The following is a 23,898-nucleotide window of genomic DNA, read 5'->3' as shown; positions in this document are numbered from 1 at the left end:
AGTGACCCCCCAGTGACCCCCCAGTGACCCCCAGTGACCCCCACGGACACCCACCGACCCCCACTGACCCCCAGTGACACCCAGTGACACCCAGTGACCCCAAGGCACCCCAATGACCCCTTAAACACCCCCCTAATAGCCCATATACCCCTTAAATACCCCCAATACCCCCTAATACCCCATGCACCCCCTAAATACCCCCAATACCCCCCTAATAACCTCATGCACTCCTTAAATACCCCCAAGACCCCCTTAATACCCGATGTACCCCTTAAATACCCCCCAATACCCGCTTAATATACCTTGGGACCCCTTAAATATCCCACTATGCCCCTAGATGTCCTCAGATACCCCTCTAATACCCCTCTATTGCCCCCCAGTACTCCCTGGCACCCCCTAAGTACCTCCCAATTCCCCCCTTTGACACTCCTCAAATGATTCTTAATGCCCCCATTTTCCCCCATTGCCCCCATTACCCCATTGCCCCCCCATTACCCCCATTGCCCCCATTACCCCCATTGCCCCCATTATCCCCATTGCCCCCCATTATCCCCATTGCCCCCATTACCCCCATTATCCCCATTGCCCCCATTACCCCCATTACCCCCATTGCCCCCATTACCCCCATTACCCCCATTGCCCCCATTACTCCCATTGTTCCCATTACCCCCATAGCCCCCATTACTCCCATTGTCCCCATTGTCCCCATTACCCCCACTCACTCAATGAGGTCAGAGAGGCCGCTGTAGATGTCCTCATCCCCAACACAGTCACCAATGGGGAAGGGCCTGTACGGGGGGGACACACATCCCAAGTGATGGATCCATTGGGAACCAGGACCTGGATCCATCAGGAACCAGGACCCAAATGATGGATCCATTGGGAACCAGGACCTGGATCCATCGGGAACCAGGACCCAAATGATGGATCCATCAGGAACCAGGACCCAGATGATGGATCCATTGGGAACTGGGACCCAGATGATGGATCCATTGGGAACTGGGACCCGGATGATGGATCCATTGGGAACTGGGACCCAGATGATGGATCCATTGGGAACTGGGACCCAGATGATGGATCCATTGGGAACTGGGACCCGGATGATGGATCCATTGGGAACTGGGACCCGGATGATGGATCCATTGGGAACTGGGACCCGGATGATGGATCCATTGGGAACTGGGACCCGGATGATGGATCCATTGGGAACTGGGACCCGGATGATGGATCCATTGGGAACTGGGACCCGGATGATGGATCCATTGGGAACTGGGACCCGGATGATGGATCCATTGGGAACTGGGACCCAAATGATGGATCCATTGGGAACCAGGACCTGGATCCATCAGGAACCAGGACCCAAATGATGGATCCATTGGGAACCAGGACCTGGATCCATTGGGAACTGGGACCCAGATGATGGATCCATTGGGAACTGGGACCCGGATGATGGATCCATTGGGAACCAGGACCTGGATCCATCAGGAATCAGGACCCGGATGATGGATCCATTGGGAACTGGGACCCAGATGATGGATCCATTGGGAACTGGGACCCGGATGATGGATCCATTGGGAACTGGGACCCGGATGATGGATCCATCAGGAACCAGGACCTGGATCCATCAGGAACCAGGACCCAAATGATGGATCCATTGGGAACTGGGACCCAGATGATGGATCCATTGGGAACTGGGACCCAGATGATGGATCCATTGGGAACTGGGACCCAGATGATGGATCCATTGGGAACTGGGACCCGGATGATGGATCCATTGGGAACTGGGACCCGGATGATGGATCCATTGGGAACTTGTACCATCATTATCCATCGGGAACTGTAACCCCAATCATGGATCCATTCTGATTCCCAACAAAGATCTAAAATCCCCACTCACGTGAGGCCTTTGCTCTGGGCAATGGGGGTCCAGGAGAGCGTCGAGAGGGTCTCAATGACCTGGGGACATGGAGGCGCCATTGGGGCCATGGGGGCCGTGACCCCCGGCTCCCCCCAGCTCTGCCCCACACGTGTGGGTCCCACCTTGCCGAAGTCGTGGACATCGAAGAGGTCGAAGGCGCCGAAGAGCCGGTGCTTGGGGAGCCCGAACTTGTCGGCACAGGCGCTCAGGAAGGTGCGGATGTTCCTCAGGCACAGGAACTGGGGCGGCACCAGAACCATCAGCACTCGGTGGCACCGCCATTGGCACCACCATCAGCATCATCAGCTCCATCAGCACCATCAACACCATCAGCACCATCAGCATCATCAGCACCATCAGCACCATCAGCACCATCAGCACCATCAGCACCATCAGCACCATCAGCACCATCAGCTCCATCAGCACCATCAGCACCATCAACACCATCAGCACCATCAGCACCATCAGCTCCATCAGCACCATCAGCACCATCAACACCATCAGCACCATCAGCTCCATCAGCTCCATCAGCTCCATCAGCTCCATCAGCTCCATCAGCTCCATCAGCACCATCAGCACCATCATAAGTAGCAATATAAAGCAGCTGTATCTTATGGTGGAGGATTTACACTTTCATACTATATATGTATTTTATAAGTAAAAATCATGAGGAGACAATTATAACAATATCAGTACTGAAGTGTGCTTACTTCATACGAAATATCAAGTAAAGGCCACCAATTCACACCTGTGTATTCTACATCTCCAGGCAACATCCCTGCCTTTACAGTGTCCCTCTTCCCCATGTGCCACACTTGGCTCCCACTTGCCGCCTTCTCCACTGCATTCCCACTCCCATCCACAAAGGGAAGTTTCCAGTATGAGTGTTATCTAATAAAAACATAAATAATCCAGACAGAATACACAGTGCTGTATGTGCTCTGTTCCACATGGTAGGAATTACGAGGTGGTGACCTCTGCATCAAGCTACAGGAAAGTGGAATGCTAACACAATCCTCCCTGAGCATGCAGCAGCCAGCCAGGAAATATCCGAGTCCATCAGCTCAAGATGAAGAATTACACAACTCTAAAACAGTTTAGGAAGGTATTCCATGGGATAAACACAGCAATCACTAGTTGCTTACGTTAATCCAAGATTTCTTCATGTATTTGCATTCAACTTCCACCTATTCACAACCATGAGCTATTATTCACATAAAAGTGATTGGAAAAGCTGATGTCTTGCTGCAAGTTGCTCCTCTGTTCAACCAAAGCAGGGAGGACACAAACGTTTTCTTCAAAGGATGAAAGTCACAGCAAAGCCTCTACAGTTCTTTAAAGACTAGAACACTTTTCTATGATAAAATCTACAATTAGAAGGAGTTGGAATTTTTCTTATTTCATTACACAACCCATACAGAGAATGAAGCAGGAATCATTTGCAGATGGTGTCCTGCTTTGGGTTTGTTTGGTGTGTCAGCTCCACAGGGTTTTGGAAGGCTTAGTTGCTTGATGCTGGAGTGCTGACAATTCAGAGACTCTCTTTTCCAAACCAAAATTAAGTAAAATACCCTCCCCCTAACCTTGTACCACATCACTCTAAGCACCCCTCCTTGCTCAGCCCCCCAGAAGTTATCAGGAACCTTTCTGGTTTAGTTTTGCATGTGCAACATGCAGCTCACTACAAATAATGAAAAAGCAGCCACAAAACAAATGATCTCTTGTGTCCTTGGGTTTTATTTGCAAACAATCCTTGAATCCCAGCCTGGTTTGTGTTGGAAGGGAGCTTAAAGCTCCTCCAGCTCCAACCCCTGCCACGGGCAGGGACCCCTTCCACTGGAGCAGCTTGCTCCAAGCCCCTGTGTCCAACCTGGCCTTGAACACTGCCAGGGATGGGGCACTTGTCCCAAGCCCCTCTCCAGCTTTCCTGCAGCCCCTTTAGGCACTGGAGCTGCTCTCAGGTCTCCCCTTCAGGAGCCTTCTCTTCTCCAGGCTGATCCAGCCCAGCTCTCTCAGCCTGGCTCCAGAGCAGAGCTGCTCCAGCCCTCCCAGTGTCTTTAATTAATCTGGGTAATTAAAAAGTAATTTCAGCTGTAACACCTCCCAGTCTGACCTGTTATTTTATAGGGGAAATATCAATGCTCCTCTCAAAATAGATAACCAAAAAGGGTAGGAGACCAGTACAATAAAACCATCAAATGCATCAAGTGTAGAAGCAACTGTGGGAGAGGAGGCTGATGAACTAGTATGTGACATGTTCCTTGTTGAAAGAGTGCACAAAGTAAAATGGCATTTAAACTGTAGAAACTGCTTGTCTTAAGTTTACAGTTAAGTTTGCTTTAAGAGTTTGGCATGTCCTGTTCCAGCACCAAAACAGACCTGAAACATGTACCGTGGAAAGCAAGCCAAATCAGCCAGCAAACAAAACAACCAAAAAACCCCACCAAGCAAGATTCAACTGCTGACAAAGCCCTGATGTAAGCGCATGTATTGGTTAAAGACAAGCCCAAAGTGTTCTGAGCTTTATTCCATCTCTCCAAGAAGGAGAGCTGCACTAACCTCAGGCATGGTAGTTCTGCAACAAACACAAGTTTGAGGAGGATCTTCCAGCTGCTTGAAACACAGCTTTCAGCTACAGAAAGATTTGATGGGTGGAAGCTCTCTCTTCTGAAGGAACCTGCCTCTTCTTTGGCCATCACTACTCAGCACAATGCACTTTTCATACCAAAACAAATGAGAACAAGCCTCTGAAAGACAAGTTCTTGAAGACTGACATAGAATCATCACTTGCCTCTAAAACTGGCAAGCTTAAACCCCAATTATTCCTTACGTCAAATAGTAAGCCAAGGGAGGAACCTCTGAAGCTTTGCAGCTGCACCACCAAGCCCACACTGTATGTACCAACACTGCTAGCGCCTGAGGGATGTCCAGTGTTTGATGGACCCCAAATATTCAGTAGGAATCACTAAGTCACTATCACTGAGCTGCCAGCAGTGTGGGAAGTGGTGGGTTCTACCCAAACTCACTACACAAAGAGATGAGCTGGCATGCAACAGGGGTGGCACAGTGCAATCTGCCTTCCAGAAACCAGCATAATGCAGCTGGACACACAGAGACTCCAAAATCATCACACAGCAATACTTCAGGAGAGATGACTGCTAAAACAATACTCGCCAAGTGGTACTGCTGATGAAATATAAAGTCCATCAGGCAGTTTTTGAGCCTAACACTCATTTACTCATTGCTTTGTGCTTTGCTGGAAGTATACAAGACCCTTCCAATGTAAATAAATCACATTTGCAACCCCCTCGAGGCACTTAAACCATTACAGTGATGTAGACCAGTGCTAGTGAAAAATGAGCCCTCGGTTCCCATTTTTCCCCCTCAACTTTATCTTTCCTGTAGCTAAACTGCATTTTGCTTAGTCTCCAATTTATTTGTTCTACAGGGCCCTGAGTAGCTGCATTTAAGACAAACACCTTTATTAAGCAGTTATTGTTCCACTTGTTCTGAAGATAAATATTAAAAAAGGTACATATTTCCTGCCTGCTAAACATATAAAGTCCTCCCGATGATAAATCTGTTTTAGCAGAGCTCTGGCACCAGCATCTCTCTGAAGTACTTGTTTTCTTTAGCATTGAAACTCACCATTATTTGCAGGTTGATTTTATTTAATCTCAGAGAAGATTTGTTACAAGACAAGGACAGGAAAAGAAGGATGATCCCTGGGGTGGCAGGACCCATAGGACTGTCAGAGCTGCACAGGAGCACACAACCCTTTGCCTCCCATGTGAAAACACCATGCTTTGCTCATCAATAAAGAAGTACTTCCCAATTCCTGAAGCAGGGAGCACCTATTTCTCAAAATCCTCACAAAACACCAAATCCTCACATAAGCCCCAATATTAGAGACTCGTATTAGAGAGAGCTGGGAAGAGCTGGTGAAACCCCCCTGGGACTGACAGCAACAAGCACTGGCACTGCAGAGAGCAGCCGGCCTCCTGTGAGGAGCCCCATTAGCACATTAGTGTCATTCCAGCCCACCTGCATTCCCACAGTGTCACCAGGGCCCTTTCTTCCAGGGTTCATTTTACATGCTCCTCTCTCACAGGCAGGCAGGGAGCTAATGAGCAGTCCCCAGGCTTGGGCTGCAGAGGGAAACTGGCAGTGGCACTGCAGATGTGGCCTAATAAGATCTTCATTGGAGAAGGCAGAAGGAGCTGCCCAGCACAAGCACTCAAGCTGGTTTTAGAGGGGTTCCTTCAATCAGGTTGAAGCAGCCCCTTCAGACAGTGAGCTCTTTCCTTACAACTGCGGAAGTTACCACCAGTGCAGGATGGTGTGGAAAGGTCTTGCATAGATCAGCTGGAGCTGTGCTAAATTCCTCCAGACCCATCTCCTGTTGGTTGCTTGCAGTGGATTTTTAGGTTCAGGAGCCATTGAAGTCTTTGTGAGCAACTAACAACTGTTGGCTTCGATGGTTTTCAGTGGGGAGAAGCTAACCTCCTGCATTCAGAAGAAAGGACTGCTTTGATATTCAGAAGACAAAACCATTACTATTACCATAACTATTTCACTTAGTTTGAAGTATGCCAACCTAGATGGCATATTCTGCATTCAAAGTTCAGAAGGATAAAATGAAAGCTTCCAGGACCAACAGGGTACCACATGGCCATGGAGAGCACACAAGGTCCCAAGCCAACAGTGACCTGAAACCATTCCTACAACGGCTTTCCCTTCCAGGTATTCAAAACTTCACGGGAAAACAAGTGACCCCAGCACAGTGGCAAGAAACACACTGGATGAGCCAATTATCTTTTCCATCTGGACAGAGAAACACCTACTAAAGGAGGAAACTCTGAAAATCCATCCAACCATTCCTGAAAGCCCAGGATAATCTCAGAGTGGGGGAAAGGAGTCAGGTTTTATGGCACAGGTGGGTGCAGCCAGCTCAGAGAGCCCAAGGCATGGATCACAGCCCTGGTGGCACTGGACAGGCAAGCAAGACCCTCTTAGAAGGCAGGATCAGCACAACAACTTTTGTCACCCTCCTGAATACCTGACCTGGTTTGCTATCAGGACTTACCTACCAGGCTGTAGGATGAGCCAGTTTGACAGACCCTGGCTGAAAACAAAGCAGGTTCTCCTCAGCTTGCTCTGCTACCCCAGGCCTGATAGAGCAGGAAGATATGCCCAGAGAACAACCTCCTCTGTGCGCAGTAGCCAGCTGCAAAGTTGGATGTGCCATCATCTGCCAACACATCTAACCACAATCTGAATTCACAACTCACAGCCACTTCCTCCAGCTCCACAGGAGTAAATCTGAAACTGTGCTCAATAGGATTGCAAGTGAATCTGCCCATACCTCCTGTTGTCAGGAAATTAAACCAAGACATTTAAAACCTAGTTTGATGGAATGGCTTGGATTGGAAGGGACCTTAAAGCTCCTCCAGCTCCAACCCCTGCCACGGGCAGGGACCTCTTCCACTGGAGCAGCTTGCTCCAAGCCCCTGCGTCCAACCTAGCCTTGAACACTGCCAGGGATGGGGCAGCCACAGCTTCTCTGGGCACCCTGTGCCAGCGCCTCAGCACCCTCACAGGGAAGAGCTTCAGTATCTGGATGGGACAATGTTACTAACAGTTAATGAGCAGAAAACCATCAATTGTAGTAATTGTTTTATGAGATAAAAAATACAGCAGCACTGAAACACCCACTGTATGTTGTAGAAGCCAACGCTATCACATAGGAACTGCACCATCATCGGGCACATCTTGTTCAACAACCCAACTCATTTGGATTCCTTCAGAACTTGTCTCTCAAATCAAAACTAGATGATAGACACCAATCAGTAACAGCCTCACAGGTTTATCAACTTGAAACACCCACTCTGGGAGGAGAAATAATTTGTTCAGGCATCTGGATATCCTAAACTAAGTGGGATGGCAAAGGGTAAAATGAACAGGGGAGAACTGCATGCTCTGTACTCTCTTTTTCTATCCAGCTACATGCATATAGGGAACCTGCACTTTGTATCATGTCAAGTCTTAGAAAGTAAAATAAACTTCATTTAAAACTGTCTGAACATCCAGCGTTGAATCTGTTATATTATCTAGGATGCAAACCATTTATCAGAAGAGTCCTTGTGTTCAGTATTTCACCCTATTTCAAATATTTACGTTTTGGAAGGCAGAGATTACACATGTTAACTCGCTCATCAGCATCCCAGTGTCAGCAGGGAGACTTCTCCGATTTAAATGTGTATTCCAAAAAGACAGATTTCTCTGGCATACTGAGCCAAGAAAACAGCAAAGAAACCTGAGCACGTTGCCTCTGCCTTGGGATTTGCCTGGAAACAAACCCCCCCACCCCATTTCACACACAGCAAGAGGTTCTGTTCCGATTTGACAAATCCATTGTTTAGCAGCACATTCATTCCAGTAGATTTAGATTTTAAATACAAGCTCCCCCCACAAAAAAGCCATATTTATGCTTTCAGAGATTCCTAATTTCCCTTTCACCGAGGCATTGCTGTATTGCCTTGTCCTTGGAGAGTTTTATCTGGGATTATCCATATGTACCAAAACACAGCTGTTCCACTTCTTTCCTCCTTTCTTTTTTCCACACAGAAAAACCTGCCTCTATCAGCCACCCAATTAGCTGCTCACTATCAAAAGGCTGCTGGGGCCTTTCATCTTCTGGAAAACTGGATTCAAGCGAGAGGGTGTCATGGAAACTGTGTCTCGGGTCATTTCCTGGTTCGGGTTTTAGTCACCAAAAATAAAATAGTAATAACAACAATAGTGGGGGGTTTGTGATGAAAACAAACTAAAAGACTTGTTCTCCCAGGCTGCAAAGCACGCAGGGGCTATTAAAGAAGGAATAAATACCATTCTTCATGAGAAACCTTCGTCTGACAAACCCAAAACCTGATTTTCAATGCAATGTGCAACTCTCCCCTAAAGAAAGCAGAGATCAAACGTGAAGAACACAAAACCTGCAGCAAATATGCAATGAAATAATGAAAAATTTAAGAGAATCCATCTAGGCTTCAGAACATGGAGGCTTTTTATAGTTCACAGAACTGCTGCACAGTAGACACTGTGTTTCTCCACCTATTTCACTATAAAGTAGGGTAAAAAAGTGTGAGGTAATTGCATAGGGGATTGCAATCAACCCACAGAAGTTTCAGGCGCTTTACCTCCTTTTAGAAACTAATAACCTCAAATACCTCTAACTTATGCAGAAGCAGCTCAAGCTTGCTGAGTATCGGTATTAGAAAAGAGATGCACTTGACTGGTGAAAAAGCCTTACAAAAGACCCCAAATTCACAAAGGTGATAAATTTCAACCAGCTGCTTCAGGCTACAGGTAACATCACATCTGCGTAAGAAGCCCATGCACATGGAAGGGTCAGTGCATGAGGAAATGTTCATATAATATTCAGCTGAAACTAGCATAATGTTAACAACATGAATGTTTATCATGATGCCACATGGAAGGTGACTGCTGGGAAATCCCTGCTCCATGCTTTTGATGAAGTTCCTCCTAATCTTAATCTGAAATTACTTAATTCACAGAATCCCAGCCTGGTTTGGGTTGGAAGGGACCTTAAAGCCCATCCAGTTCCAACCTCTGCCACAGGCAGGGACACCTTCCACTGGAGCAGCTTGCTCCAAGCCCCTGTGTCCAACCTGGCCTTGAGCACTGCCAGGGATGGGGCAGCCACAGCTTCTCTGGGCACCCTGTGCCAGCGCCTCAGCACCCTCACAGGGAAGGATTTTTCCCACAAGTTCTGAACGTAAACCCTCAGCTCCGCCTTACAACACACCGTTATTTACTGAACAAATCACAATCCAAGTGAGCATTTTGATAGTGGCATGTTTTTGAGGAACTCTAATCAGGGGAAATTTGGAGCAGGGACACTCTGGGTTAGAAAACTGTCAATACATGCATATCCATGTTATGGGGGAAACTACCAGTTTCTGATTCCAGCAACCAGTGCTGCCATCTCCAGTTCCTGAACCCTGCAGACACAACTCTGTTTCTTCCGTAAATTAACACGCCACAACCACAGGCTCTTAGAAATTCCAGGTTCATTCTATCTAAGGAAGCAAGGGTCGTACTCAAAGCTAAAAAAGAAATAGTAAGGGAAAGCTCACAAAGCAGGGAGCTTTTATCCTTATGATGGGTGGTAAATAAAGACTTAAGAACAACTTAGTCCTTTGCCAGAGGGAGAGATAAAGATACCATAAGGTTGCACATACACCCACATAAAGCACTTCATTAAACACAGAGTTAAATGTGGAGACTAACCGGGAAAGACAGTTCTCCTCCTAGGGGAGGAAGTAAATCAAGGGTATCGCTTATGTGAGAGCTTTTCTTTGGCAAGAGGAGGTTGAGCAAAGTGCACGGTACCTGGAACACACCCATTTACAAGCACACCTAGAAAGGGATTAAGCCTTTATTCAAAAATAAGAAGGTTGGCTCTTTATTTGGTTTGATACAGAGAAATCCTACGTGCTCCTGCTGGGGCTGCTGGCAAAAAGGTGTTGAGTGATTTGTCTCTAAAATCTTTTTCAGTTCTCAATTAGAACAAAGACATCAATGCATAACATCTTGGTTTCTCCTAAGGCAAGAAGTGTCTCCAAGTCACGCAGGAACACAGGGGGAGCCCAGCCCACTGCCTTTCACCCCTGATTCACTTTGGCAGTGCATGTTCCTCTTGCAACATCCTCCAGTTTAATACCTTCAATCCTCTTTGAAGGTACTTGGGTGTAAACCTCAGCTTTCGCTCTCAGCCACCACACAAGCCAGTGCTTTACCCTTTGGGAGAACCTGCAGACATTCAACTGAAACCAGACACAGACCAACTTACACTCTTTCATGAAGTGATGGAGTCTCCAGCTGTGATCACCTCAGATACAAGGAATAGGGTGAAGATGGGCGGCTGGGCTTCAAGGCAAGAAGCAGAGGTGAAGTACCCTGCAAGAGCTACTGCTATCAACACACCTCTGCTTGGAGGCACCCAACCACCAGCAGCCCCAGCTCTTCATCTTAGAAACACATGAGCAGCATTTGCACAGCAACCAGCAAGAACTAACTCAACCCACAGAGTACATCTACCTTTCCCACCAGGGACAGGCCATCCAAGCAAATTAGAAGCCCTGCTCCAAAGGACACCAATCACATCTCTCCAGCTCTATCATCCTAATGAAAAGCATGTGGCTTGTTCTGCCTTCCCTTTTATTTGTTACTAGTGTTCTCTGTGAATCCACACTCAGATGTTTCCAAACTGCAACATGCTTTCTGCCATCCTTGCAACAGGCCTAAGGGTGACACAACCTCTGCTTGCACCCCGATAGAGTACGTGAATCAGCAGCAAGGAGATGCCTTCATTAGAGAGCTTCAGAATTGTTTTGTTAAAGTTTAGTTCTTTTTGCTAGTGGAAACTTAATTCGATGCCCACAGGAATGAGAATGAGGTGCCCAGGAGAATAAAGACTCATGAGATTCTTGTTCTCATGAAGACATTTGCCAGGTCAAACCAAACACACACACGACCCTGCAGCTTATCTTTTGAGACAGAAAAATCACTTTCTCGCCAAGAATCTGTGGCGAACCACATACAAAAAAGTAATACCCAAAATGCAGCTGAGAGGTTGAACAGACAATGAAAACTAACATCAGATCTCAATTTAAAAATTAATAAGTAATCAAATGCTGTTGTGGTAAGTGGCGTTTACAGACAAACCCCATCTGTGGCCCAAACCAGAACTAAAGGGACTACCTGGGCTCAGAAAAGTCGTCTCAATGTCACCAGGCTGGGAAGCAGCTATTGTCTGACACAGCCCCACTTGTGCTGCCAGGGTAGCACAGAGCTCATTGCAAATGCAAAGCCCCAGCTGGGGGTAGGAAGAACTGAACGTGTTAAATGCTTGGCTGGTGAGTGCCTGTACCAATCCCCCTGCGTCAGGGAGGGGGTTCCCTCCCCCACCCCACCCCACTCCCCATTATTCTCCATTCAAGCTGAAAGCGAGAAGGTCTTTTCCTGTGCCGCTCGGTGTCAGCCAGACTTGGGAAGCTCGGCAGGAATTGCTGAGAGATCCAGAAAGGACACAAAAGCCTCCTTCCACAAAGCGCCCTTTCATCTAGGCACTATGTCTATTAAATACGTCCTGTTAATGTGCATACATTTTATAAAGAGATTATAAAGTGAAGACTCAGTCACTAACTCGACTGCACAATAAGATTTTCAAGTCTATTACTAGAAAAGGGGTTTAAAATGAGTAGCTGAGAATGCTTCACAGCTCCTCTGCAGTAACACTCCAATAGGTCTGGTACCCGCAATGCCAGCCAAAGCTCTATTTAATATGTTTCAATGCTTTCATTTCTCTACTTGGTGACACAGAGGGACCTCAGACTGTGACCACTCTGCCTTTGGTACTGCTCAGGGGTAAAATAGAAAGGATGGTCCAAGCCCTGACCTGCACCAAACACGATGCTCAGAGAGCAACCAGGTAGTTAAAAAGAATGAATAAGATAAAATTTGATTGGAACCTGCTCTTTCCTCTTGGCATCAGGAGGAACTAGGGAGCTGCCATCCCTGAGCATTTGCTCCTTCTCTCATCAAAACCAAAGCCACTTCATCCACTTTCTCCATTACACCCTTTTCTACATCTTTTTCTTCCCTTTCCTTTGCCATGGGGCTCAGCATCGACCAAGATTTTGAATGACTAAGTCAGGTAAATATACATTCCTGACAGCCTTGGGAGAAAGCAAGTTAGTTCCTGTCCATTGAGAGGTAAGGGGGAAAAAAAAGAACCTTTTTTCCTTTCTGCATCAAAGCAAGGCCACAAGTTGACAATCTTCACCAGCGTGGGTATGGCTAAAAGCCAGCTTCACATACCAGCATTTGCAGGACCTGCAGCAAGCCACGCTGCCAGCCCAGCTTCCATAGTGAGGTTTTAATAGCTTAAACACATTTCTGGACATGCAGATGATCAGACTTAGGGCCTGATGCTAATATTAGTTCTAACCTTCGTTCAGAGCAAGAATCCCAAAAAGGCTGTGAATCTGATGTCAGTATGGAAAAGAAAAGTAATCTCCTGGCAGCAGTGGCAACCCCCCATCCAGCTCCTCACTGCAGACCCAGAGGAAGAGCGGGTGGTTGCAACACCGCTGGGTTTTGTCATGCAGACAGTGCTTTGCACATCAGCTCTCTGCATTCACAGCCCTTAGGCATCCATCCAGCTCACTGCCAGGCCCACAGGGATACCTTCCACCAAGCACAAATTATCTGGGGTCTGTTACAATCGTGTTATTTCTTGTGCTGATTGGAGGGAAGCATCCATCTGCCACACCAGAGCTGAGAACCAACCACCTCAGCACCACATACATTGCACAGAGGAGGGCAAAGTGCTCTCCTGATGCTGACACTGATAGTACTGGAAAGCATGAGACAGAACAGCAAAACCAACACAGAACAAGCAAAATAGAGCTCAGGAAGTGGTGGAGAGATGCTGGAAGCCAGCTCTGCTCCACCTTTGGTCTGCACAAGAGAGCCCAAAGTACAACCTCATGGGAACCCCCTGCACTTCCCAACGAGTCAAGGTTCGGGGTCAAAGGCCTTGAACACACAATAACATTGTTTTGTATGCAAGCTGCACCAAGATGCGGATTCATAAAAAACAGGTAAAAGCCTGGAATAATCCTGACCTGTACATACATCTAGCAAAGCAGTTCTTATCTGACTCGGCTCAAAGGGGACAATAGCCTTCATTGCATTTTCATAGAATCATAGAATAGTTAGGGTTGGAAAGGACCTTAAGATCATCCAGTTCTAGCCCCCTGCCATGGGCAGAGACACCTCACATTAAACCAGGTCACCCAAGGCATTGTCCAACCTGGCCTTGAACACTGCCAGGGATGGAGCATTCACAACCTCCCTGGGCAACCCATTCCAGTGCCTCACCACCCTCACAGGAAAGAATTTCCTTCTTATATCCAATCTAAACTTCCCCTGTTTCAGTTTTAACCCATTACCCCTTGTCCTGTCACTACAGTCCCTAATGAAGAGTCCCTCCCCAGCATTCCTATAGGCCCCCTTCAGATACTGGAAGGCTGCTCTGAGGTCTCCACGCAGCCTTCTCTTCTCCAGGCTGAACAGCCCCAACTTTCTCAGCCTATCTTCATACAGGAGGTGCTCCAGTCCCCTGACGTCCTCATGGTCTCCTCTGGACTTGTTCCAACAGTTCCATGTCCTTTTTGTGTTGAGGACACCAGAACTGCACACAATGCTCCAGGTGAGGTCTCACAGGAGCACAGCAGAGGGGCAGGATCACCTCCTTTGACCTGCTGGTCACACTCCTTTGGATGCAGCCCAGGATACGGTTGGCTTTCAAAAGACTCATAGAATCCCAGACTGGTTTGGGTTGGAGGGACCTTAAAGCTCATCCAGTTCCACCCCCATGCCATGGGCAGGAGCACCTTCTACTACAGCAGGTTGCACAAAATCCCCCAACAATGCATTTCTCTACAGTCATTTTTAATTATAAATGTATTATCATTTTCCAGCTGCTTCTTTTTCTCCTTTAGCAGGAATTCTCAGGCCCTGTTAAATCATCCAGAAGCAGAGAGCACACACAGCAGGTCTTGCTTTTCAAATGAGCCTTCACATAGCAGGTCTGCACTCTTTTCATCCTGACTCCAAGTGTTTCCTTCTCAAAATAGCCACTGCACCTCTGCTCCTCAAAGAGATATCCTCCATTCCAAGCACCAAAACCCATGGCAATGTATGTTGGGTTTCATTTATTTTTGGAGGTTTTCTATTCTTGGATTGCTATGGAAAAGCAACGTTTCAAAGACTGAGCTTGCAATTACCAGCACCTACTTTTTTAAATGTATTTCTAACCTTACAGTCAACAACTTCCTGAATAAATGCATAAATATGAAGGGAGAGGCAAAATTACTTTGAAATTCATTAGATTCAGTGTCTTACCAAACAGATACAAACAGTTAGTCATTCCTATCAAGCATGTCCCTCAGAGCAGCTTCTGAAAACACAACATCAGGCGGGTTCAAAATAGACAGAATGGTATCATCTTAAATTATAGCTTCATTTCAACCCAAAATGAAAACTAGACTTCATTTTTCCCCAAATCACACTACTGGGCAGGAACTCACAGGATAATGCAGGCTACATAAGTGATGTTAGCTTTGTATTTTCAACCTAAGCATAGAATCATAGAATGGTTTGAGTTGGAAAGGACAAGATCATCCAGTTCCAACCCTCTGCCATGGGGGGGGATGCTAAACCTAAAGCTAAAAAGGACTGAAGGTTCAATGCAATGCAACTTTCCTGCAATGTATTTGAATATTAACCTTTGTCTTTTATGAAATCATGACAAGCAGACACCAGAGACTGAGTATCCAGGAATAATGCTTGTAATTTTAATCTAACAGAGCAAAGATCTCTGAAATACATAGTTTAAAACAGCCTTCTGAGCACTGCTGGATATGGTGACACACGAGCCCTCCCCAGTCCTTATTCTTGTCCTCCTGTCTGCACCAAAGTGCAGTTTTCCCTGTAAATTGTTTCCTCCACCAAGGCAGACCAAGGGAATAAATCCCACATCACACCTGGCAGTCCCCAATAGCCACTGACAAAAGAAATAAAAGACAAGGCAGAAATTCCCATTGCACACAATTCTTTGTGTCTCCCGCTTGACCATGCTGGCTGTTGTCAGCTGAAGTGGCACCTGCAGCCAGTGCACCCGCTTCCTAACAAAACACTGAGCTGAAATTTAGGATCCACTGAGTTGCTGTGGTCCTTCCTCCTCTGTTTTGCACTCCTTGCAATGATGAGAGACCCTGCTGCTTTCTCTTCCTCCACACACGGTGTTTAGAGCTCCAAAATCCAAGTCAGAAACCCCAACTTAATTCCATATTGGGAAAAGCAAGGGAAAAGAATATGCCAGTTCACTGACCATGAGCAAACCAAGAAAAATACCCTGAAAATGATCTTCTGTACCAATCTTCCATCATCATTTGCCCATGGGTTGATTTGCACTGGTTAGGCTATCACTGAAAGCAAACACTCCAGGCAAACTTCATATTGCTCCCACAGTGCACACCTCTGTAGCCAAACCAAGGTGCCTGTTGTAAGATTCCCAAAAATCATTCCTCACCTGATGCTTGCCAACATCTCAGCATCTACTGCAGCCCAAAAAAACCGCAGCACACGATTTGTTGTTCCTCTTCCTTACTGCTTGGAGGTAGAATAGTACTAGTGCAAGTCAAACACAACTAGTCTCTGCCAAGGACTTGGGCTTTCTCCCATTCCTGAAGCAGAGGCCAGGCTTAGGACTCATCGATGAGCTGAGTCATCCCACCCTGTCACACACTACCTGATACACAGCAGACACAGAATGGTCCTCGGCCAGGAACAGCTCTGTTGTCAGCACTGGCCACGCTGTCATCTGGATGCTGCTGAACACCTCTCCCTGCAGCTGCAGCACTATTCCAACAGTTTTCATCCCCATCCACTATCACGTGGTACAGGAAAATGATCACAAGCCTGTAGGGATCCCATAGCTAATCTTCCTTGTGCTAATGTGGCTTCTAGGGAAGAACTGGTGAAGATTGCTGCTTATTTGGTTAAAACCAAGAGGTTTTGCTAACTTGCCATTCATTTCAGTATCAGATGGTAGCCTCACACCAAAGGAGGGTTTGCTGTGATAAAATCTTATGCTCCTGAACTGCACAATTTGGGGGTCATTTATTTTCCAACAAGTTCCCAAGGGCTGGGAAGCTCTTTTCAGCCTTGGCTCAGAGCCTGCACTTGCTCCAGGCAAACAGGCTCCCAATATAGCTATTTCTGGGTCTGTCCCTTCTCCCCTCCACCCCATCACCACAAACACCTCCCAGGTTTTGTTCGCTATTACTCCTGAGGTGAAAGCACGGCCCAAGAGGAAATACTTCTAATACTTCCTGTGCTGGAAGCAAGAGAAGCAGGGACTGAACCAGAGACAGCGTGGTCATGGGGGTACCTAATCCCTTTGGTGTGGTACCATCATATCATCACCATTAAGCAGAACTTACTTTCACGTGCCATCTGGTCTGAAATGCACAGAAAGCAGCACAAAACTACTCACATAACCCTACACAAGGACTTCTGCTTAAGGCATCCCAGCTTCTAGAAACTTTATGGCAACTTCCAGATGTGTCTATTTTAAAGCCTTTTCCCCTGGCCTCATTCCCACCTGCGACGATCACAAGCGTAGCCAAAAACTCCTTCTGCATTGCAGAAGTACGTGCTAGAGATGGCCAAAACCAAACGGAGAGCACTGGCCAGACAGCTCCACAGAAATGCTGGAAGTGAAATTACAGCTTTCCTCAGAGGTGTCAGGGTTTTTCTGTTCTAATGGAGTGGTTGCAGCTTCAAATCACATTGTCAAAGTTGAGTAAAACCATGTGCCCGAAGGGAAGCAGCACTAGTGGGTTTATCAGCTTGTGGCTGAGGAGCTGGTAAAGGGAGATGTAACAGGTTGGTTTTACTAATGATTGTAGTTGTTCAAATATACTTTTGCCCAATCACATGGGAGAATACAGAGGCTTTACAGGCAGTTGATAAAGCGGGTCCATTAAAACTTTTCTTGGGGTTGGAAATAGGTAGCACTGACTTGTGGCTCCATCACCATTTCAAACTCAGATTTTCTCTGCTGAATTAGATACATACAGAAATCTGTGCTGGGGAAGAGTACACATAATGCAAGATTCAAGCCATGGCTTCATATGCACTCTGGTTTGTATCAGAAAAGGCATGTCTTCACAACAGACACTGGGTCGCTATCGGTGTTAAACTCTGCTTTCTATGGGAAAGAGAGCACAAGGAAATCAGTCCAGATTTCATTAACATTGCATGTTATTGAGCAACAATATACTACAGGAAAACAATGACTGCAGAATGCAATCCCTCATACTTTATCATTTTACACTTTATTCTGCATTAAGCCTGTGACACAAGAGGCAGTAGAGCTGTTAGCCAAAATCTAGCAGAATTTCTGATATACAAAACAAAGGCTGGTACAATCAAACAAGTACAGCTTCAAAAATTAAGTGTAAGTAATTACCCATGTACAAGAAAACAGGAAAAAAGACCAGAAGTTGGTATTTTCCTATTCAACTACATACAAAAAATATCACTCCTGGGACATAGCCAATCCTTTAAGTCCCCAGCAAAGCTCCCATAATCTCTGATCCACAAAGCATTGTCATTCCCAGGCTTGGCTTCACCAACAGCCAGACTCACACTTGGGTAACCCTATATCCCAACCGTGAGCAATTCAAACCATGGAGCAGTCTAGGGTACCTCCTCATTGCTGGGCACTTCCACACATGAGGGTACTGAGCTGACAAGGCTCCAATAGTTTCTTTGCCAGTTTTTCACCAGTAATTGATGAACTGAAAACCATCATTGCTAAACAAGCACAAATACTAATGCTGTTTAACAGTAAGTTTGGATGGGGCTTGGAGCAAGCTGCTCTAGTGGAAGGTGTCCCTGCCCATGGCACGGGGCTGGAACAGAATGAGCTTTAAGGTACCTCCCAACCCAAACCTCTCTGACAAACGAAGACTAATCTGCTAACCCTTCCTTTTATCCACAGACATAAAAGAATAACTGGTAAACACACACACAAATCATAAAATCATAGAACAGTTAGGACTGGAAAGCACCTTAAGATCATCCAGTTCCTTTTAATACTTCACATTTCCTTCCATTCTCAAACACATCATGCCTTTCTGTCTGAAGGAAGGCAAAGCACTCGATGTTAGTTAGCAATAAGCATTCCATTTTTCCCTCTCTGCTCCCTGGCCAAGCTGCCAGCAGCAGAGTAGCTTGCTATGTTCAGCTGTCAGGCATTAAACCATTCCTCCTCAGCTGAATTAAGCCAAGAAATAGGTGGGCTAACACATGCTACATTTACTTTTGCACCTTCTTAACACATGTGTTATCAGCCCTGCCACAGCAGAGAGATTCCCAATCGCTTCACAGCATACCTGGATTTCTTGCTGCTAATAACCCCTCCTGTCCCTGCCACAACTGGCAGGGTCTTTGGTCACAGCAGTGCAGGGGACAAGTAATTATCTGCCATTGCACCTTGCTGCACCACACTCAGCAACTTTTATCTGCACAGGACAGCTGCCTTCCTCCTGTTTGAAGTGAAATGTCAGTCTGTGCTAATGCAACATGACTTACATCCTAACGATGTCCTCGTGCTTTGAAGAAACAACTCAAAGCCCAATTAAAAATTCACATTCTGTCTCCTACGTGCAGCCATTTCCCTGCCCTTCCACCAGGATCTCTCCTGTCTTTCTGAAGTGTTTCATGCCAGGAAAAAAAACAACCCTAAGAATCCATGTGGAACAGGATGAGAAATTGCTGCAGACTTGGGCTTTCAGAGCGCCTTGAACAAGGCTGTTGCAGCTGGATTCAAACCAAGGTTTAATCATGTAAAACAGATGAGGGTTTACTCCACTGGTTTCTGCTCTGTAATTATCACTGAAGTGCACACTACTGCCAAATAATAATTAAAAGAAAAAAAGATAGAGTCAAATATTTATCAGCCTTCCTTACTTACAGTTTTCTATTGTATTTCAGCTTCGCAAGCTGGAAGCAACCTGAAAATAAAAGGAAAAACAAGAAAAAGGAAGCAGTTTTCTCTGCTGCTGTGTAGTTGAGGATCCACAGAGGTCCAAGTTTCAGACCCAGTGCTGTACATTGAGGAAGCACCTTGCAGTCACCAACAGGTCTATTTGTAAATACCCATGGAAAGCAGCAGGGAAATGTGGGAAACCCCCGGTTCTGAGATCTCAAATGGTGTTCAGAGCAGCTCAAAATGGGATTTCTCTCTTCTAAGATGTAATTCCAGCCGTTAGCCAAAAGACCATCCATTAGGGAAAAAATACTGTAGTCTATCAGTGTCTATTTTCAAAGGGATTAAATAAATGGACAGTTCTGATGACTGCAACTCTGCCATCACCCAGAAATCTTCAAGGAATGTGGATTTTCCAGAACAATGGCAGCAGGGATTCCTCCCTATCCCCTATTCCTCCCTGGACATCTCCCCATCTCTGTGTCGCTGTGGTCTGTGCACAATGTGTGCTTCTTCAGAAACATATGGCCAAAGAAGTTGCTAGTAAAATAAGTAAATAATATGCTTTGCAATCAACCTGGAGAAGCTTGTACTGTGCTGTTTGCTATTTTACACATCACAACATCACCTGAAGGAGTATTAATATAATTAAAAAACACAACCACCAACCCAAACAGGAAAAAACCAACCAGCAAACTCCTGCTTTCAGATCCCACATGCCTGATCTTTTCCTTCCAAGCTTCAAGAGCAGTAGCAGACAATGACAAAGGACTGTGCTTCACGGAGTCAGTGTAAAGGATTAAGATGGCAGAGCTGCCTTCGAAAACATCCAAGGCCCTCTGGGCTTGTAACTTTTGTTACTATCTGGCTAGAAACATCAACATGCATTTTGAAAGTTACAGAAGCACTTAATGCTTTTCATCTTCAAAGCATTGCTTAATCCTTTCAACTCTGGATGCAAGTGTTATCCCTCTGTTTTGGAGGTGGAAATGTTACCTTGCCCCACACTATCAAAAAATAGCCCTCACCATAGATACCCCCTGCAGTTTTAAAGGGTTAAACCTGGCCAAAACCAAACAACTCACTCACAAAAGCTCCAATTTACTCTTTTCCTGCCTTTGCCTCCCAACCAAAGAATTTCAGTCGTCTAAACCAACAACCTACTCTGTAATTTCAACCAGGTCACAGAAGCCAGGATCAGAAGAGCCAGGTAACAGGGATGGTGAAACTCTAGCAGCAGATAGGTCACGCCACAACCACCAATTTAGTTTTAATTTTAGTATAAAGGGATGCTAAGCTTTTACTTGCTGCCAAGTGCCAGCTCTGCACAGAATACATTGCAGGACTGTCATGCAAGCTACTCACTGACCAAGCTCCAGCTCCTCTGCAAATGATATCAGGCTATTTAAGATACAGTCTACTGAGTAATGACAAGTATTACAGCTGCTCAGACTGGCAAGTGGAGATGTGATTACACTCGATCTTCCAAGGATGCAGCCTGCTGCCAAAAGCTGCTCCCTGTAATGATATGAGTGCTGTCAACACGTGCTCTAGCAAACAAAAAGAGAAAGTAACGGTGATGGGTGCCTGTAGGTACGGTACCTGTGTCCTACTACAGGAACAGCACCCACCACAAACCAGCAGCTTCTCCTTGGAGATGGGAACAATAATTGATCGGTGCAACAGAGGAAGTAAAACAATCAATGAACTTTCTATATGTCACCACTCCTGGAGACATAACACCCAGGATAGTAACACACAGACACACAGGTAACAGTAATGCACAGGAGCAAATGACACTGAGGGCAGTAACACACAGGAACCTTCTGCCTGCAGCACCCAAAACATGTTCTCATGGATTGGATACTTCTTATGATACAAATGTGGATATTCTAATTTGAAACTTAAATAAGAAACTGTTAAACCACTGTCCAATGCGTTCTGCAAATGATGCATCTCATAAGTTGTCACCTACATTACACTATCCTCAGCTGCTCTGTACAGTACCGTTCAAGGAATGAAGAAGTATGTATGAAATCAGAGCACTTAGGCTAGAAAAAGCATTACTTAAGGTAATAGTCAGATAATGCACTCATGCAAGTGCCTATAAACAGAAACCTGCGGTGCAAGTGCCAAAAACAACTGTCAGGCTGATGCTGGCATCACAAATCTCTCTTCCTTGCTCTTCTTGTACCTTCAGCCTACATATTACGAAGTGGATGAACACGCACCTCATTCCTCTCAAGAATGCAAAACAACATTATTTGATCAAAACCACAAAGTCTTTCTTGCTGTTGGACTAACAAAATGAAACACTGGTGGAAGAATGTATCGCAGGAAGCAGATACCGTGCGGAGGAGACAAATCTCATTGATAGCACTCATGGCTGCTCCAACAGAAATCTAATTCCTTTTCTATCTCCCAACTTCCATATGCGTTACTGTCTGCCCCTTTCCACAAGCATTTAAGGCTCACAAACACCATGGTTCTCCTCTTACCTCTTCCACTTGCTCCTCTAGTGCCCGTTCTGGAGGCTCCACCTCATTCTCCCTTCCTGCATTTATGGAGGCTCTGTCTACAATTCCCTCTTTTTCCAGGCTGGAAACACACCCAAACCAACCTCTCACCTTCACTCTACTGAAGTGTTTCCACCTGCTCGTTCACTCATTGGATGCTTCCAGACCTACCCTTCCTCCAAAGCCCTCTCCCACAGACACATCCACTCCAGCGGCTGAAGACACCTCCTCCTGCCTATTACCAGGATGTGCAGACAACTGGCAAGGACCAAAGCATGAGGAGAGCATGCAAGGGAAGTGTTAAATCCTGCCTCTTCCTCCTCTACAGTTTACGAAGCTAAATAAAACCGCAGCTCCCAAATGGTCGGGTATTAATCTTTCCTCTTGCTACCGCAACTTCCTCTCACCAGGTCCTGATTTGGGGCCTGTCACTATGGTAAACCCAACAACACCCCTTAATATAAACCCAATTAAAACCCCAAATCATTCTCGCTCCTCTTCTTTCTCATCCTTCCTGTCCAGGCACAGCCCCACCATGGCATCTGCCTGCATCGCCCCGAATATCCCCACTGCACCAATAGTCCTGCAGCACAAGCAACCCACCACCCAGCACCAACAGCCTCATGCACAGAGAAAAGGGCATTTAATTCTGTGCCAGCTACACCTGGCCCTGCCTGAGCAGGGTTGGGGAATTCTTACCCTAAAATCAAACGAGAAGCACAGGCTGCAGTGACACATGCCATAACATTTTTTGTTCTACTGTAGGAGGTCGGTAAAGAAGCTTCTAAAATCAGGGGAGGCTTGTTCCCACCGGGTTTTAATCTTAAACAGCTGTAATAATGTTACAGGGGAGAGCAAAGGACAGGCTGTGCATTAGCTTGATGGGAGTTAAGACAGCCAAAATATTAAGCATATAAAAATAGAGCTCGGTTATGAAAAGGGGTTTCAGAGTTTAACTACCGGTTTCACCGCATGAAATTACTTTGGGGCCTTAAATATCCAGCTAATAGTAAACTCAGTTTGGACATAATCTGCATCCCTGAGCACTGGCATCCAGATTGTGCACGAGTTTGTATCGCTGGTGCAATTGTGGGGAAGAAAGCCCGGCTCACCCCATGGTTAGCTAGTGTAACACAGCAAGGTAACAATGTGTATTTCTGAGTTGCTATTTTAAAGAGGGTATATGCTGAGCTGATCGAATTAGGGCTTTTTAACACCAACAACAGATTTAGCAAGGCAATTATACTGACTTAATTTGCATTGAGCAGAGACTCCACCAGTTACAGGATTATGCTCATATCTTTCTGAAGGAAATACATACATGCATACGCACAGCGTCAGGGAAAAAAGTGACTTCCCTGAATTCGGCACATCAATAATCTACCTTGTTAAGTGAAGTCATTTAAATCCCCGTCTTCTTAGCATGAGGGACAAGAGACAGCTCAGTGTTTCCCCGGACAAAACGCAGCCCTAGGAGGCCGGCTAACACAATGATGCTTCAGAGGTGAGAGAATGAAGCCAGTTTAGAGAAGATAAAAGGCCATTTGGGTAGAGACCCCTGCTGCTCCTATGAAAGTGTCTCCTTTTCAGTCGGGGCGGCTTTTAAAACTGCATTTGTTACTGACCATACCTTCCCCGGGAAGCCGCTTGGGATCTGATTTCACTTTCCCCCCCCAGAGAGCCGATGGCTGTAACGCAGGTACCAGCTCACCCTGCAAGAAGCACCAGTCCCCACACCAACACCCCAATAAGATGCACTTCTAAGGCTGAAGGGCAAACAATTCCCCATCCCCACCTTCACCCCAACACCG

General features: G+C 46.1%; 1 long non-coding RNA gene across 1 annotated transcript; it reads right to left on the bottom strand.

Annotated features, from left to right (window-relative positions):
- Positions 1-712: 712 nt before the first annotated feature.
- LOC133212217 (uncharacterized) lies at positions 713-2,176 on the bottom strand. Its single transcript, XR_009725425.1, has 3 exons — positions 2,041-2,176; positions 1,898-1,956; positions 713-788 (listed from the first exon to the last, which is right to left on the bottom strand). It is a non-coding gene; the product is annotated as an uncharacterized LOC133212217 (long non-coding RNA).
- Positions 2,177-23,898: the final 21,722 nt, after the last annotated feature.

The sequence above is a fragment of the Neopsephotus bourkii genome, unplaced genomic scaffold (assembly GCF_033783945.1).
Source record: "Neopsephotus bourkii isolate Nb327-2 ecotype Australia unplaced genomic scaffold, CSIRO-AGI_Nbou_v1 NB_673, whole genome shotgun sequence".
Lineage (NCBI taxonomy): Eukaryota > Metazoa > Chordata > Aves > Psittaciformes > Psittacidae > Neopsephotus > Neopsephotus bourkii.
Note: the sequence above shows the minus strand (reverse complement) of the source record. Positions and strands in the feature narration are given on the sequence as shown.